Raw genomic sequence first — 13,002 nt, 5'->3', positions numbered from 1 at the left:
CTGCGGCATGCGGGATCTTCCCGGACCGGGGCACGAACCGGTGTCCCCTGCATCGGCAGGCGGACTCTCAACCACTGCGCCACCAGGGAAGCCCTTTGTCTTGTCTCTAAACTTAAACCAGGCACCCCCATGCTCTACTCATCTCGGGCCCTAGCACACCTTTCAAATCTTTTGGTCACACAATACTTTACCTAACTTGTTGGTTCTTTCTGTAGATCAAGGAAGTAGAAATGAAGAATAAGTAATTAACAGATGACTAGATCTCTTCCCAAGCTTCCCCTTCAGTAATCTCACAAACAAACTGCGAACAAGATAAGCATCTAAAGAAAGATCATGAGGAGTTGACAAGCCTGCACGCAGTGGAGGATGGTGATGACTCTGACCCACTACCTCAATGATTAACTGAGATTACTTCACTGTTTCACTTTAAAAGCTTTCATGGCTGAGCAGACTCTTCGGAGGTGGTTTTTGGGGGATGTTGAGTCCACCACCTCCCCAGATTGCCAGCATTCTGATTAAAGGTACCTTTCCTTTCTACCAACATCTGTGAGTATTGATTTTGTAAGCGTTGAACACTGGGACCCAATTTGATAACATGAATAATTGGGGGAGAAAACTTTAGGTTTTATAACACTTTTTACTTATCTACATGTTTCACCATTATTTTAAATTATATATTAAAAAATCTTGTATGTTTTTGTTAGAAGGAAATAAAACCTAAGAAAGGGGTTATGTATAACAATTGAGGATTTACATGTTCTTAAAAAACTCAGTCGAAATTTTCTGATCTTACTGCTGAGTAATCATGCTTTCCTATAGAACCATATTTCAATAGCTAATAACCAACCCCTCTTGGGGTGCTCATAACACTAGTCGTGTAAATGACAAGATTTCATTTTGCTGCAGTTGATCACATTGCCTCAAACTGTGTTTCATTTTATGGGAACATGCATACCTGTGTGAGTGGAATGTTTTTGATTCTACAGCCTGTGGAATGGGACAGCCAACCCCCGTCATACAATTTATTAAAACATGGTCATTCCTCATCTTGAAATCTTACATTTATAGGTTCTTAGCAACATACAAGATGCATTTTTTTTTTCTTTGCTGGAACTTTACTCACAAATGGACAATTTTTTTTTCTTGAAAAAGCACAGGACTTGATGAAGACCCTTGAGTCTTTAATAACAGCAAAGTGGAAAACAAAATTACGTCTCTATGGGAAAAAGCTTGTGTTCAACTGTGAGGCACAGACAATGGAATTATGCCTTCCTTTCTTGTTTTTTCTGTAAAATTTTCCTTGAACTGTTCATTTGTTATTATTTTAATTGAAGGCATTCTTTCTCAGAGCCGAGGTTGTTGAAAATGATTCGGAGCAGCTTAACTTGTCAAAACATTTAGAGATCTGGATAAAATAATTAAAAATCATATGGAAGATTAGTACATGAGCAAATGCCAAACAATGTCACAGAGAGATATTATCATCAAGAAGTAGGCAAAATCAAGGCCCAACATGTCAACAAAATTCTGTCACTGATGCTATGATTCCAGAAAAGGAAAATGCTATATGGACACAAAAAGACAATATTACCTTGAGAATTTATAAGTCAGGCAAAAAATTGTTAATGTAAGCCATAGAAAGTTGTAGGCAGAATATTATTTGACTGAAGAGATGGGCGTTTAACAGGGTAGGGATTTCATGACTTGTCTGCACTTAATCTTTTCCCTGATGAATGTGACTTTTCTCTTTCTCCAACCCTGAACTCTGTCAGTTAAGGTGCAGAATAAAGGGTGACAATATCTGGCATGTAAACTGGCCCTTCATGGAGGCCACGACATGGACAATTTCACCTCACTGTTCTTAAAGCAGTCACATGTCAACTCCCCAAGGTACCCAGGGCATCAGCAAAAGGAATTAACTCTCAAATTTACTTTATTTTTAATTTATAAATTTCTTACCAGTTGATAACTCTGCTCCTTAGATTGGCCTTCATCTAATCTCATTCTGCCAAATAACAGAAATAATCAACATGTGTGCCTGCTTTTAATATTTTAAATTCCTTTACTGAAGTTAAAAAACAAACAAAAAACCCCAACTAAGACTAGAAAGCTCATGAAGACAATTCTATGTGAACATGGATCCCTGTATCTCATCTTAGGCAGATAAACCAGGTGCAGAGAGTTCAAAGGGATTCAGTCAAAATGAATCTTGAATCTCAGAAAAGCAAACAGATACATCATTTTGACCTTGAGCTTGTTTTCAGTTATATTTTTCAATTACTATCACAGTTGCAGAGTTGAGAATGAAGGCAAAGATCCTGATCTTTTAACCTTCCTGTATTGCCTTAATCTTAGTTATCTATAAGAGATTATTGAAAATTAATTCCCCCTTATTCAAGATTCAGATATTTTTCATTGCTGCTATCTGGAAAGGACACTTTTGAAGTAGAAGCATAGGCTAAGAGGTCTGCTTTCAGTTAAGATTAGAATGTCAACCTCTGAACTCTCTCTAAAACTCAGAACATATTCCTTGAAATAATGGTCCAACTTCCTCATAAAACCAACATTCATACTTTGAAATACATATTCTATACCCTAACTTGACATAATGACCCACCACATTTACAGAGGATTGTAAATTTTTCAGGCAGCCAACATCTGACCTAAAAATTTAAACCTATTGATGGATGATTTCAGTTAAAATAAAGATATAATAAATAACATAGTGAACAACTTTGTGGACATTAAGCTTGACACCAGACCTAGAGGCGTAGTACTGGGGTGCCCTCCATAATCATTCAATGCCACACCTCCAAGGAAACCACAGTTCTGGATTTTGTATTATTAGGATTTAATTCAGTCACTCCTATTATTTTATGTCTCTCCTATGCCTAAATAATGCATGAAGTTGTTTTGCATGATTTAAATTTTTATATAAAATTGTCTCATACTGCATATACTCTGTTGTACATTTAGTTCCTTGAATTTTCTACTGGTGTATATTTTCCAATATTTGATTTCCACTGTATATTTAATCATTCTACTGTTGGTGGATTTGAGTTGTTTCTAGATTTTTTGCAATTTCACACAGTGCTGCATTCTTGTCCATTTTCCTGGTGCCCATTTATAAGAGTTTCTCTAAGATATAAAATCAACAGTGGAATTCTCTGCCATTCTTAACTTGTCTTATTAATATTGAATTGTTTCCAAAATTGCACTAATTTGTATTCCTACCAACAGCATATAGATATTCCAGTTGCTTCAAATCTTTGCCAAAACTTTCCTTTATCAGAATTTTTATTTTTTGGTTAATTTGGTAGGTGAGAAATGTTTTCTGGTTGTGGTTTTAAATTGTATTTCTAAGATTAGTCATAAGGTTAGGTAATTTTCACATTTTTATTTTGGTTTGTTTGTTGAGGTATAATTTACAATATGGTAAAATACACTCTTTTCAGGTTTCTTATGATTTTAATGGTGATTTGGGTTTTCTCTTTTATAATGTGCATGGCCATAACTTTTGCCCTTTTCCCCTATTGAGTTGTCTTTTTCTTAAATTTTACAGTTCTTATTAAATTTTGAAATTTTTAGTAGACTGTCTTAAAGAGGGTCTCCTCTAAGTTTTTGTAAAAGTTTTTAGTTTTGTCTTTTACATTTAATTCTACTCCATTTGGAATGGATGGGTGTATATGGTGTGAAGTATGGGTCCACTTTAAGTTCTTTTCCATTGTAAATAGAGAACCACCCAACAATGTATATTGAAAATGCCATTCTTTCTCAGTCTACAGTGTTATATTAAAATTGTTCATCATTGTGTGGTTCTGTTTTCAAACTCTGTGTTGTTTCTTGGTGAACTTGTTAATCTATGCTCCATTACCACACTGACCTAACTATTTATTACTTCAAAGTAAGTTTTGGTATATGAAAAGGAAAGAGTCCATCTTATTCTTAAGGAGTGCCACCAAAAGGATTGTTGGGATTTTGATGGAATTGCATTGAATCTGTATCTCCATCCATCTTTTAAAATGTTATTCAGCAAAGTTTAGAAATTTCTCCATGCAGATTATTCTGATTATCTATTGATGATATAATACATGATTCCAACAAAAATCTTGTTCTTACCACTATGGTTTCTGTGGTCAGCGTTCTGGGAAGATTAGGGAAGGGAGGATTTGAGCAGCTGCGATAGATAGAGATAGCCCTGTGTCTTTCATCATGTGGCCTCAGGGCCTTTACATGTGGTCCCTCCACAAGGACTAGCTGGTGGAGCACCTCACAGCAAGGTGACTAAGTCCTAACAGCTAGCATTCTAAGAGATAGGAAGTGGAAGTGTCAATTTCTTTAAGACCTATGTTTGGAAAATGGTACAGTGTCATTTCTACTAGATTCTATTGGTCAAGCAGTTACAGAACTCAGGTTCAAAGGGACAGGCATAAATCCCACTGTGTGATGGGAGAATTGTCAAAGAATTTTGGGATTATGTTTTAAAACTGTACAACTTTTGTGAGACTGATTATGAGAAGTGTTCTATTTTTTAATACTATTGCAAATGGTGTCTTTTTTTTAAAAGGTTACATTTTCTAGTGGTTGGTTGCTGCTGATGTATAGAAATATGAATTAAATTTTATATCCAACAAAATTGGTAAACTCTCTATGAATTATCCTAATGTATCTTTTGATTCTTTTGGATTTTTATGTACAAACTCATATTATCTCTATATAATGACAGTTTTATTTCTTTTTTTCCACATCTGGTTTATTTTTTTTTACTGTTCTTGCCTTATTGCACTACCTAAACCTCTAGTACAATGTTAATAGAATTGGGGAAAGCAAGAACTCCTGTTTCTAAGTTCAAAAGAATAATTTCACCCTTTTGCAATGAAATGTGATGATTGCTATATGTTTTTGTAGATATTATTTTCCCGATTAAAGAATTATTTACTATTTCTTGTTTTCTAAGATTAAAAAATACTACTTAATAGATGTTGAATTATATCTAATTTTTCTCTGCATCTCTTAAGAATATCATATGACTTTTCTCCTTTGATCTGGTGAATTTCTAATGTTAAATCAATGTTGCATTCCCAGGATATGACCAGTTTGGTCATGAGATATTATCTTTTTTTATACATTGCTGTATTTGATTTGCTAATATAGTTTTAGCAATTTTCTTTTCATCTTTAATTATATGCCAGTTGAGGTTGTACTTTTTCTTTCTCATATTGTCTTAGTCTGGATTTGTCATCAAGGTTATGTTAGGTTTCTCAGATTAGATGAGGACTATGCTTTTGTTCTATAAACTAGTATAGTTTACAGTAAAGATCAGAATAGTTTGTTCCTTGACTGTTTAGTAGAACTCACCCTTGCAAAAAATCTAGGCCTGTTATTTTTCTCTTTTCTTTTTGTGGGAAAATATTTTATTTTGATCCATTTGATGTAACCTTTGTAAGACTATCCAGGTTTATCTATCTTGAAATAGTTTCGATAAGTTATTTCCTTTTTTCCCTCCTTCTCTCCCTTTCTTTCTTACCTGATGCTAAAAACCAACAAATGAACAAAAACCAAATTTCTTGATTTCTTTTAAATAATTACTAAGCTTTTAACATCTTTCAAATCACTTCAAGCTTTTTTTGAATAGTATTTTAATCCTAAAAAGAAAGTTATTTCAGGAAAATTCTTTATCACTATTATTCATTATCACTATTAGCTCTCTCTTAATTTTATCCTTCTCTTTCCCTCCCTCCCAATTTCCATCCCTCTCTTTTTCTCTCTCTGTTTTCCTTCTTTCCTTCCTTTCCTCCATCTCACAAATAATTATTGAGAACTATGTCCCAGGCATTGTTCTAAGATGGGGATACAACACAAAAAGTTCCTGTCATTACGGCGCTTACATTCTGGTAGAACGTGACTGACAGGCACACACCAACAAATAACTGCATATTATGGCAGATAATAAATGTTATGGAAGAAAAATAAAGCAAGGTAAAAGGGATAGGTGTTTGAAACATGTATTCGTTTCTTATTGCTGCTATACCAAAGTACATAAATTTGGTATCTAAAACAATAGAAGTTTTATTCTCTTGAAGTTCTGGGGGTTACAAGTCCAATATCAAGGTGTCAGCAAAGCTGCACTCATACCAAAAGCTTTAGGAGGAAAATCTGTTCCTCCCCTCTTCCAGGTTCTGGTGGCTGCTGGCATTCCTTGGTTTGAGGCCACATCACTCTAATCTTTGCCTACATCTTACATCATCTCCTCTGTGTGTGTTTAATCTAACTCTGTCTCTCCTGTATAAGGACACATGTGATAGTGTTTAAGGCCCACTGGGACAATCCAGGATAATCTCTTCCATTCAAGATCCTTAACTTAACCACACCTGCAAAGACCTTTTTCCAAACACAGTAACATTCACAAGTTCCAGAGATTAGGATGTGCCCGTATATTTGGAGGCCATGATCAGCCTACCACGATATGCATATTTTATCCAAGTTATGAGTGTTAGCACTACTGTGTAAAGGTGATGTTTTTAGAGACTAGAATGAATAGAGGAATTGAGCCAGGGAAATGTTTTTGGGAAGAGCAGCTGGGGCAGAAGAAACAGTCAATGCAAAGGCCCTGAGGTAAGGACCTGTTTGTCAGGCTTGTTAGAGGAACCTCAGGAAGGCTGGAATGACCGAAGTAAAGGGAGTGAGAAGGAGAGTATCAGGTGATGTATAAACATAAACAGAAGGAGAGCCAGCTCACACATGTTCACACTGGTGGTTAATAAAGACCTTGGCTGTCACTCTGAGTGAGTTGAAAGACACGGGATGATTATGAGCTGCAGAATGAGAAAGTGTGACTGTGCTTTAAAGAATCACTCTGGTTGTTGTTTTAGGGATAGACTGAAGAGGGGCAATAGTGGAAGTGGTGAGGAAAGTACTTCTATCATAGCAGTTCATGTGAAAGATGATGATGGCCTGGACCATCTCTGATAAGCCTTCTATCCAGAAGGGTAAATGTTTCTCTTCCCTTATGAATACATGCCCACTAAAGAGTATTATATCATCATTATCTATCTTTTCCCCCAATGAGCAAGTACTATGTCTAACTTATCTTTTAATACTTCCTTCAGTATGAAATCTATTCATTTCACTCCAAAGTGATATTTCTAAAACATAATTCTACTTAGATAACTCCCCTCCTTACAACCTTATTTCCCCATTGCACTATAAATAAAACTCAAACTCCCAACCATAGCCCACAAAAATGTATATGGCCCCTCCCTAGCTCTTCAAAAGCATTTCTGCTGGTGACTCTCCTCCTAGCTCACTACACTCCCACCAAACTGGTCTTTTTTCTAGTCCTTAATTCTAAGCTTGAATTGTTTTTCCCCCAGAAAACACAACTGCACCAACTGCTCCTAGAATGCTCATCCCCACGTCTCCATACTGCTGCCTTACTCTTGTCACTTAGATCTCAACTTAAGAGTCATCTTCCTAGAGTTCTTTCTTAACCATCTTATGTAGCCTTCTAGTTATCACATCACATCCCCCAGTTTTATTTTCATCTTAGTCTTTATCACCACCTGGTAATTTTTAGTTTGGTAATTTATTGCTTATCTCTCTTCCCACCCTCACCTACTAGAATGTAAACTCCATGAATGATTGTATCTTGTTAAATGTCAATTTCCTTTATCTCGAAAAACTCCTGATTAAAATTTAATATGGGGATTTCCCTGGTGGTGCAGTGGTTAAGAATCCGCCTGCCAATGTAGGGGACACGGGTTCAATCCCTGGTCTGGGAAGATCCCACATGCTGCGGAGCAACTAAGTCCGTGCACCACAACTACTGAGCCTGTGCGTTAGAGCCTGTGAGCCACAACTACTGAGCCCACGTGCCGCAACTACTGAAGCCCACGCGCCTAGAGCCTGTGCTCCACAACAAGAGAAGCCACCGCAATGAGAAGCCCGCTCACGGCAACAAGCAGTAGCCCCCGCTCGCCCCAACTAGAGAAAGCCTGCGTGCAGCAAGACCAACACAGCCAAAAATAAACAAACAAACAAACAAATAAATATATATAAAAAGATGAATCAGATTTTAAAAAATTAATCTGCAATGTAAAAGTGATTAAAAGTAAAAGAATACATTCTTAATGATAAAAGAACGTTTTTATTGAATGCCTACATGTGCCAGATATTTTGCTAATCATTTTCCATATATTATCTTAATCATTCCTCAAGGCTTTCCTGGATCCAGCCTCTAACTCCTGCCTACTTCTTCAGCCTCAACTCTTGTAACTCTTCCCTCTTTTATGTCCCTCCACCTCCTATCAATCCACCTTCATTTGCCATTTTCAGCCACATTAGATTCACTTTAGTTCCTAAATCTGCTATGATTTTTCTCACCTTAGAGCCTTTGGACCACCTGTGGAAATGAATCCCTTTCCTTCCTTACTGAACACACTTCTACTTGTCCTTGGAGTTTAAACTTAAATATCCCCTTCACTCTATCAGCTATTAAACTTGTGCTAGGTTCCAGGAATGGGGAGACAATGGTATACAAACTTGGTGTGGTCCTAGTGCTTCAAATCTAATGGAAGAAACCAAAGAGAAAAAAATCTCCCAAATAGACATGAAACTTCAAACTGCAAGATCTGGTCTCAAGGAAAGATAAAGAGTGCCTGCCAGAATCTGACATGCACCAGGCAGTCGAGAAAAGCTTCTCAGAGGAAGTGATCCCTTCAGGGGAAATTCTTCCCTGACTCCTCAAAAGCTAGTTGGATGTTATTCTGTATGTTCTTGTAACACACACTGTTTAGCACCATCATAAGCTTATTGTGGTTTTTAAATTGTCTATTTATTTGGGCAACTAGAAACAATGCCTTCTTCATTACTGTATTGCAGCCATTATCACAGGTCCGATTCTATAGTAGGTGGGTACCAAATAAATGTTTGCTGAGAAATGTATTGAATATTGAAGGTTCATAACATAACAAGAATAAAACTAATATTTCTAAAATGAGTGGCTGAACACAGTATGCTATATACAAGTTTGAGCATTCATTCACATAAACTGGACACTTTTAACACTAATGCAACCTATGAATATACTATCTTCTCTTAGTGGCCATGTCACACAGTAGTGATAACGTCATAAACAGGAAAAAAATCATATAACCATCCTGTACTACTTACTGATCCCAGAATTTATAGTAACTGACCTATATTTATGAATAAACTTGCCTCCCAGTTTCAAAGCATAAGTCGGATTATAGGACGGGCTGAACTTCACTTACAATTTCTTAGATTTTCCTATTTTGCATGTCAACTTTTATATTGTTTAAAAATTTTTCTTTATGCTTAATTTGCTTCTTCATTTGGATAATGCTAATGGGCTGTTATTGACTAGTGTCTCCAGTTCAGTTCATTGCACACTGGGCAGTATTCATAAAATGCTCCTTATATGCCAGCTGAAATTGGTAGTGGTTTGAAGGCAGAGAGCCAAATTCATCAAAAGGATAATGGCTAAATATATTTTGTTTTGTTTTCTGAATTTTAATGACTGAATGGAAGACTTATTCATTATTTATCTATTTTTGAATTTTATCAAATAGTTCTAGTGGTAATTACCCTATCTCTGTATTTATAGAAAAGTGGCACATTATCAAGATAATAGCCTGATTCCATATTTATGAAGTATCTGTTAAAATTATAAATATAGATACATGGAACTATGTGATTAATGCCAAGGAAGCCACTTATAGGTTAAAAATGGGGGGAAAACTACAACTAGCTAGCACCTTTGATGAAATTAGTATTCTGTAGTTGAGTTCTATGTGGAAAAAATTATTTTTCTCCTTTAAAATGTAATTTATTTTAAAGGGAAATGTTCACTTATCCTTATTAATCAATAATATAAAGTTAAAAAAATAAAACAGGTATTTCATTATACTCTATATTGAAGATTAAATACCATTGGACCTCATATTTTTTTTCTTTTGGTGTAAAAACCAATAAATTAAACTGTGGGTGTCAGTGACTTCATATATCTAAACGTTTAGTTATCATATTCCTGAAAACTCATATTGATATTTATCCCTTTAAAGAGAAACACCAAAAGAACCCTATTTTTACTGAGAAGGAATTTGAAAATAAAAAAGAAATGAAGGCACATCAACTTAAAGGAAAGGTTTAAAAATAGGGAATAAAGAATAATAAATTTCTAAGGCATTTGAATTTTCTACATTGAAAGAAAATTGTATAAAATTATTACTTTAAATTTGTAAATATTGGTAAATTGGAAATTGAGAAATTTCTATTGAAATTTTTTGACTGAAATTTGACAGACTTTGGTAACTCAAGAATCTCTCAACTCTATTTTTCTGCTAAATATAGATAGTATGCATATATAAGTGAGTGCATTGTGATTTTTCCACTGATTAGAAGTAGACTGAATTAGAAGTTAGCTGATTTTTCTTCCAAAATGAATTGCCCTTCACTTAAAGTCCTAGAGTTTGCCACATAGGCTTTGTAAATGAGGCAGACTGGGCTTCCATCAAAATCAATGGCTCAAACCCCTGACAATAATTTTCCCTATCCAGAGGTCATCCTGTGAAGGCGTGTTTTACCTCTTGTTAACCAGAAGAGCAAGGACCACTGAATTCCTGCAATTTGACATCTTCTAAACACAAGACTTCAAAATTTCACCAAAAGGAATAAATTGAGAAGAATGAACTTCACTATTAAATAAGTTTGGAAGTTTATTTAACTGTATCCTCATAGTAACTTATAAGTATACAGTAACTATAAATCCCTATCCATTAGGGTGTTAGAGAAACCCTCAGTTCCGAGTGCTGCTGGGATTCCGATGTAGGCCTTTTTCCTTTCTTCGCTTTGTTTATCCTCATTCTCTGATATGTTTCTGTGTCCTATGATATGGACATCCTAATCTAGTGATAACCCTGTGTCAGAGCTGACACAATTTACAAATTAGTAAATTGCAGACGTGGTTGTAATAAAAGATTTACTTAAAAATATTTTATTGAATTTTGAAAGGCTCTCTAACTTACAAAGAGTTGCAAATATAGTGCAAAGATCATTTTTTTCCCCAAAACCACTGAAGGATAAGTTGTTGACCTAAGCCTCATTTCTTTTAAATGCTTTAGTGTGCTATTTCCCCCAAATAAGGGCATTCTCCTAAATAACCACAATACAACCATCAAAATCAGGACGTTAACACTGATGCATTGTTGCCGTTTAATCCTCAGACCTCATTCAAGATTGGCCAGTTATCCCAATAACATTATTTATAATGAAAGATTCAATCCAGAATCTCGGGTTGCATTTATTTGTCATGTCTCTTTAGTTCCTTCATTCTGGAACAGTTTCTTAGTCTTAACTTTAATGCCCTTGATACTTTTCAAGATAAAAGGCCAGATAGAATACCTCTTAAATTGAATTTGTCTGATGTTCCTCATGATTAGAAATGGATTATGTATTTTTGACAAGAAAAATCACAAAAACGATGCTATGTTTTTATTGCATCTTATAAAGTAGCACATAAATCTGATGGGTCCACTATTGATGTTCATTTAGGTCACTTGTTTAAGGCAGTGCCTGCCCAGGTTTCCCTACCTTAAAGTTACTTGTTCCTTTTCTACTTAATAAATACTTTTGTGGTTAGGTACTTTGAAGCTGTGCAAATAGCTTATTTTTCATTGAACTTTAAAGTTATTCATTTATATCATTTTAATTTATCCACTCTTTTATACCTGTTTGGTTTCATGATTTCCAATTTTATTCAATGAGCTATGATTATTTACAAGCATTATTTTTTAAGAAATTTATTTATTTATTTATTTTTGGCTGCGTCAGGTCTTCGTTGCTGCGTGCAGCCTTTCTCTAGTTGCAGTGAGCAGGGGCTACTCTTTGTCGCGGTGCGCGGGCTTCTCATTGCGGTGGCTTCTCTTGTTGTGCAGCATGGGCTCTAGGCACGTGAACTTCAGCAGGTGTGGCTCGCGGGGTCTAGAGCGCAGGCTCAGTAGTTGTGGCACACGGGCTTAGTTGCTCCGCGGCATGTGGAATCTTCCCGGACAAGGGATCGAACCTGTGTTCCCTGCATTGGCAGGTGGATTGTCAACCACTGTGCCACCAGGGAAGTCCCTACAAGCATTATTTATTTTGATGACAAATTGTCCCAGATTTGATCAATAGCAGCCCTTCAAGCTGTGCTCCATGTCCTTTTGACAGGTCTCAAAGAATGATGGAGACCTGTACTTCTTTGATTTCTGGCACAACAAGATATTCCAGACTTACCTTGTGTTTCTTTTACCAGAGCCCTGGAATAAACCATTTCTCCAAAGATCCTTTGCCCTCTTAGTGGAGAATGGTTTTTAGAAGCCAAGATCTGGGATATAAGTGTGTTTTCTGCTATTGAGATGTGCTGCTCCCAGGTCCTCTCAGCAGACAAACCTAGAGAATATATGTGAGTATATGTGTTTGTGGGTATACATACACTTTATCTATCTATCTATCTATCTATCTATCTATCTATCTATCTATCTATCTATCTATCTATCTATCTATCTATCTATCTATCTATCTATCTATCTATCTATCTATCTATCTATCTATCTATCTATCTATCTATCTATCTATCTATCTATCTATCTATCTATCTATCTATCTATCTATCTATCTATCTATCATCTATCTATCCACCTATCATCTCTATCCATCTATCTCCCCATCCTATATATTCACACAGATACTTCCAATTATAATCCCAACTGCAAGGTTTATTGTAGTATCTTACTTTCAATACTTGTAACGTCTTTTTTCAACAATGAGAAACTTAATTCCATTGTCATTTACATCTTTTAAAAAAAATTTTTTTTTTGTCAAGCCCCTGTAGGTAACCAATCTCCCCTCTCTGCTGCTAGTCTGCATCCAGCATGCATGCCCTCCTTATCCTGTGCCAGACCAGGGTGTGTGGACACCCTCCTCGTCTTACTTGGTCTCTGAAAT

Source organism: Physeter macrocephalus, chromosome 6, assembly GCF_002837175.3.
Source record: "Physeter macrocephalus isolate SW-GA chromosome 6, ASM283717v5, whole genome shotgun sequence".
NCBI lineage: Eukaryota > Metazoa > Chordata > Mammalia > Artiodactyla > Physeteridae > Physeter > Physeter macrocephalus.
This window is presented reverse-complemented; position numbering follows the sequence as displayed.